Raw genomic sequence first — 6,314 nt, 5'->3', positions numbered from 1 at the left:
AGTTAAACAAATACTTTCCAACAATATTCACATTAGGGCATTCTTGCAACTTTAAAATACACAAAAATAGACAAGCAGCAAAAAGGGGAGGAAATAACCATAACAGGAGAAAACATACTGTGGTCAATGAAGTATTTCAAAAGATAAAAAGAGAAGAGAACTGTGAACATCGGCCCCTTAGAGAATGAGATTTGTCAGTGATAATGAGGAGCCAGGAAAGAGCAGGGGAGTTAAACAAATAATTTTAATCAATCTTCACAGTAGGGAACACTTACAACATTACAAAAAAATGAAGTAGTTCAGCAGCACAAAAGGGGAGGAAAGAACCATAATATTGATCAGAAGAGAAAAAGTATTTGGGAAAATAATAACCATTGACAAAGAAAATAGAGGTCGGCCGTTTGGTCATTCAAGCCTGCTCCAACATTTAACACGATCGTGGCTGATCATCCATCTGTTCCTGCTTTCTCTCCATACTTGGATTCCTTTCACCCCAAGGATTATATCCAAATCCTTCTTAAATACATTCAATGTTTTGGCTTCAGGTGCTTTCTGTGGCAGATAATTCCAGAGGTGAGGAAATTTCTTCTTATCTCAGTCCTAAATAGCTTGTCGATGACAGGTTAAAGAGACACTAGGATCCCATCTTTATGCTCCCATGTATGCCCATATCCTAAAAGTCATGGTTCTGGACACCCTGTTTATTGAGAACAGCCTTCCTCTGTTTATCCTGTGGAGCCCTGTCGGAATTCTTTTGTTTCTATGAAAGACCACTCTTCTGAACTCGAGTGAATATAGTCCTAACTGATCCAGTCTTTCTTCACATGTCAGTCCTGTCATCCCAGGAATCATTCTGGTCAACCTTCATTGTACTCCATTCACAGCCAAAGCATTCTTCCACAAGAATAATGAGACCAAAATTGCACACAAGAATCCAGCTATGGGCTCACTGAGACCTGTGGAATCACAGAAGGACGTTCCTGCTCCTGTATCTGAATCCTCTTGTTAAGAAGGCCAAAAGAAACTAACTTGTGCTTGGGACATTTGAAAACAAAGTGTAAGTTTTGTGTTAAATACAAAGCTAATTTATTTGCCTTTTACTCAGAAAATAAAAACCTATATTTTCAGGAAAGTCAATTTAACATCAGTAGAAACAGACAACAATGAAATGTGTTCATTACTGAACATAATTAATAGCAAAATGCAACCACTGTGGTTATTTGTGAATTCACTCATGTTTTTGGGGGGGGGGGGGGGGGTTGTCGGGTGTTTGAGTGAATCCCTTCCCACATTCAATGCAGGCGAACGACCTCCCTCCAGTCTGACATCACTGGCATACAATGAGGTGAAATGATCACCTGAACCCAGTTTGAAAGTGAAAGCACTGGAACGGTCTCTCACCTGTGTCAACACATTGATGGATCATCAATTGTTGAGGACTTTTAAAGCATTTTCTGCAATCTGAACATTCAAAGTTATTTCAATAATGTGAGCAAGTTAATGGAGGCTAATTGTTCAGAATCTTTATACCATTTCCCACATTCTCTGGTCAGAATTAACTTGCTCGTGTTTCAGCAGGTACAATGATCTGACGAATCTCTTCCTGCACATGAAGCAAGTGAACGGTATCTCCCCTGTGTGGATGCATTGGTGTACAGCGAGGTTACATATTCATCTGTACCCAGTCCCATCATGAGAGTATCTTATTGGGCTCTCAACAGTGTGAACATGTTGATGGGACATCAGTTCTCCAGAACATTTACAGCATTTCCTGCAGTCTGAACATTGAAAAAGGTCTCTCATTAGAATGAACTTTCTGGTGTTTCACCAGGTCAGATGAGTGAATGAAACACTTCCTACATATGGAATAGACGAACGGTCTCTCCCCAGTGTGAATGTGCTGGTGTATTGGGAGTTTAGATGATCGCTTGAGCCGAGTCGCACAGTGAGAGCACCTGAATGGTTTCTCACTAATGTGAGATATTAGTTCTCTCGAACTTTTCTCGCAATTCCTAGAGTGTGGATATTTTAAAGGTCTCTCCCCAGTGTGAACGTGCCGGTGAGTCAGCAGATGGGATGAGTGAGTGAATCCTTTCGCACACTCAGAGGAGATGAACTGCCTCTCTCTTATATGAACTTGCTGGTGTGTCAGCAGACTGGATGATCAAATGAATCCCTTTCCACAGTCAGGGCTGGTGAACGGTCTCTCTCCAGTGTGACCACACTGATGACTTTCCAGGGAAGATGGATATTTGAATTCCTTCTCACAGTCCTCACATTTCCATGGTTTCTCAGTGCGAACACTGGTTTTGGCTTCCATGATCAAAGCCTGATGATATTCAAGACATGATGAATTCAACATTTCGTTAGAATCTGCAGCGAGATTTGAGTTCACTGACTGCAAATGCTCCAACTTCCTGTAAAATGAATGACAGACAGTAAGAACGAAATGTGGCCCAGAGAGAAAAAGGCAGAACTTTAAAACTGGACTGAATACATCTGATCATTTGTGCGATAGACAGTGGACAATGCGACCATGAAAGCTCTTGGATTGTTATAACAATAGGACTGGTTCAGTATTAAGCTTCAGTGAAAGGAACTGGCTGCCAAATCTGGGGCTGCATAAAGGTGTTCTTTGTGGGAAAACTGAGAAATACGGAGAGCATTAATGGAGATGGGCTTCATATGGGCAGCACGGTGGATCGGTCGTTAGCACTGCAGCCTCACAGCACCAGGGACCTGGGTTCGATTCCAGCCTTGGGCGACTGTCTGTGGAGTTTGCACATTCTCCCTCTGTCTGTGTCGGTTTTCTCCCACAGTCAAAAGATGTGCAGGCTCGGTGGATTGGCCATGCTAAACTGCCCATAGTGTTCAGGGGTGTGTGGGTTATTGGGGGATGGGTCTGGGTCTGGGTGGGATGCTTCAAGGGGCGGTGTGGACTTGTTGGACCGAAGGACCTGTTTCCACACTGTAGGTAATCTAATTCATCTGCCAGTAATTCTAACAACCTCCCAAACTCACCAGACAGAAACACAAGATCAGGTGGTGCATGGGAAAACCATCACTTCCAGGACTCTGAGCAGCAGATTCAGACTGGAAAAGATTATTGACTTGCTCAATATGTCAGAATGCATTTTATTAAAAATTAAACCTGCTGAAAAAATAGGGACTCTGACAGTCAGAGTTTATTTTAGCCTCTAGTTCAGTTAGAATGTAATACTTTGCCAATGATTTTCTGTATCATATAACCTACTCTGCAAATAACATCTTTCTTCAGGCTATCTTCAAGGTTTTGCAAGAAGAAAATAAATGATGAATCATTTGTACCTTACACATTTTAATTACTGTCCTCACTGCTTATGACGGGGACTGTACCACATAGTGAATAGAAAATACAGATTGGGCTATTATTCTGCAGAAAAAAAATCCATTCCGTTTGCAAGCTGCGCCATGACTTTCATTTTAGCTTCCCAACCCAGACAAAATCCTCTGTTAAGAACAAAGAACAACATAGCACAGGAACCAGCCCTTCAGCACTCCAAGCCTATGCCTGCACATTCTAACGCTCCATGCTAAAAATGCCTTGATTCACAGGATCCACATTCCTCTCTTCCCTTCCTGTTCATGTATTCAGCCAGGTGCTTCTTGACTGCTGCTGCTGCGTCTGCTTCCATTGCCTCCTGTGGCAACACATTTCAGGAACTCAGCAACTTTTGTGTGAAAAGCTTGCCTTGCTTATCTCTTTCACACATTCCCCCTGCAGCTTGAACTTGTGTCCTCTAGTAATTTATCCCTCTGCCCTGGGGGAAAAAAGTCTCACACATTCCGCTCTATCCATGCCATTCACAATCTTATAAACTTCTCTCAGGCCACCCTCTCAACCTGCTGCGTCCCAGTGTAAACAAACCAAGTCTTTCCAACCTTTCTTCAATGCTAAACTCCCCCATAACCATGCAACATCCTGGGAAACCTATTCTATACCCTCTCCAAAGCATCCACATCCACATGTGGTGTCCAGAACTGAATGCAATATTCTAAGTGTGGCCTGACTAGAGTTCTACAAAGCAGCAGCATAACTTGCCTGTCCATATCGCCATTGCACCTTCCAATGAAGGCAGTCATCCCAAAGGCCTTTTATACTAAATTATCTACCTGCACCATCACTTTCAGTAGCCTGTGGACCTGCACACCCAGATCCTTCTGCATATCAATGTTCCTAAGAGTTCTGCCATTTACTCTATAATTTAAACCTGTACCTGACTTTCCAAATTACATCCCCTCATATCTGTCCAGATTAAACTACATGTCATCTTTCTGCCCATAACTCCAATTTATCTATACTCTGCTGTATCATCTGACAATCCTTCTCACTATCTGCAACTCTACCAACCTTTGTATTGTCCGCAAACTTATTGATTCGACCAGCCACGTGTTCTTCCAAGTTATTTATATAGACCAGAAACAGCAGAGGTCCCAGCACTGATTCCTGTGGAACACCACTAATCAAAACCCTCCATTCTGAAAAGTATCTTTCCACTGCTACACCCTGTCTTCGATGTAGCTATCTCTCCAGCTCATGTGACATCATCCTTTGTACCAGTTTGCCCTGATAGACTAGTGCGCCATTCTAATGAAGCTTGCACGACTTGAACGCACAGCAGCTTTCTTTCAATTTGACACTTTCCAATCTTCCAGATTGAATGTGGAATTCTGCAGTCCCTGAACCATCAAACAGTTATAAGGATCTGGAAAACTTGACCTGGAAATATGCTGGTACTGATGTCATGTTCAGATTGTTACTGCTCGTCGTCAATTCCCCACTCAGTGGAAATAGTTTCTCTGTAACTCCCCTGACAGTCACTAATCATATTCCCAAGACTTTGATCAAAAATATTTCTTATTAATCAATTTCCAGGGATACCTCTCTCAGAATGAAGTGATGTGTTTTAGCAGAAGGGATAGGAAGAGGCAATAACACAACACTAAAGAGTGTGCAGAGTCTGAGGGATTCACATGCACAGATATTTGAAAGTAATAAATAGATTAATTCGTCAAAGCAAATTTGATGTTGATTGATTTCAAAAAAATACTGAATCAGCATTTGAGAGAAAAATGCAAAGGTGCAGGGATAAAACAAGGGAATAGGACTGACTGGATTGCTCCAGACATTTGGCATGGGCTAAATGGTTTGCACTTTTTGATTTTTTTTAATATGGGCCTTCTTGTATTCTAAACCTACAGATTCAGTTATCAATCAGGTGAATCTGTGCTCCATCCACTCCATAGTTGTTAGACCGTTCCTGACAGCAAGTCCGAGAACTAAAAACAGCTAATCAACTGTAATCTAACCACAGATAGTGTATCTCATTTTCTGATATCTCAAATCTTTTCCCACAGGCACACACACACACATTCATACCTGAACGCTACCACATTCAGATGCTGATAGCATTCAGATACTCATCAATCGAGTTACTCTTTCACTCTTTCTGAGGTTCAAGTCGGCCAAATTCCTCTGCTGACATTGATCTGTAAGAGTGTAAAATCCATCACGATCAATCCAGGACAGAGATTCAGAACAGAAAAAGAAAAGCATTTCTCTTGGTTTGAAGTTGCTGTTCGTAAATCCTGCTCCCCTTCCCCTCGCCCCGTTCCCAACAAGTGAAGGACATGCGCGCGCTCCGCTTCCAGTTGGCCCCGGATAAAGATGGCGGGCTCACACGGCTCAGAAAACATTCGCGGCGCCCAGCCCTGCCTCGGCTAACAAAGGAATTCAGCAATTCCAATCTATTCGTGACAAAACCGGGGTCGGTATTTTTCAATTCAGTGACGGTAGCTACTGTCAGATTTTATAAAGCCTCTCCGCCCACTTCGTGGAATACTCACTCGATTTCTAATTTTCACCTTTCAAATCCTTACCGCGCCTGCTCCTCATCCGATTCCTCCGGCTCTCCTTTGCCTCCGGTACTGCGCATGTTTGAAACGCTTCAGATTGCGCGCGCACCAGTGGGCGTATACATTCAGAGATAATGGGGACTGCAGATGCTGGTGAATCCGAGATAACTCGTGTGGGTCTGAAATATTAGCTCTTGTGCTCCTCAGATGCTTCTTGGCCTGCTGTGTTCATCCAGCTCCACACTTTGTCATCTGGGCAAATGCATTCCCACCCAGAATGCTGGGAAAAACACGCTGCCATTGAGCAGCAATATTGATACAACGAAGATATGAAGGAATATGCCAGGACGAAAGATACAGGAATTCATTGATACAAGTGCATGGTCCCTGTCTGTCCTGGTTCTAATAAACAGCAGAAC

The 6,314-nt window shown here is 42.7% G+C and overlaps 1 long non-coding RNA gene across 1 annotated transcript; it reads right to left on the bottom strand.

Annotated features, from left to right (window-relative positions):
• Nucleotides 1-225: 225 nt before the first annotated feature.
• Nucleotides 226-5,978, bottom strand: LOC132209119 (uncharacterized). The gene is made up of 2 exons (XR_009445214.1): nucleotides 5,887-5,978; nucleotides 226-2,417 (listed from the first exon to the last, which is right to left on the bottom strand). It is a non-coding gene; the product is annotated as an uncharacterized LOC132209119 (long non-coding RNA).
• Nucleotides 5,979-6,314: the final 336 nt, after the last annotated feature.

The sequence above is a fragment of the Stegostoma tigrinum genome, unplaced genomic scaffold, assembly GCF_030684315.1.
Source record: "Stegostoma tigrinum isolate sSteTig4 unplaced genomic scaffold, sSteTig4.hap1 scaffold_67, whole genome shotgun sequence".
NCBI classification, from domain to species: domain Eukaryota; kingdom Metazoa; phylum Chordata; class Chondrichthyes; order Orectolobiformes; family Stegostomatidae; genus Stegostoma; species Stegostoma tigrinum.
This window is presented reverse-complemented; position numbering and strand designations above follow the sequence as displayed.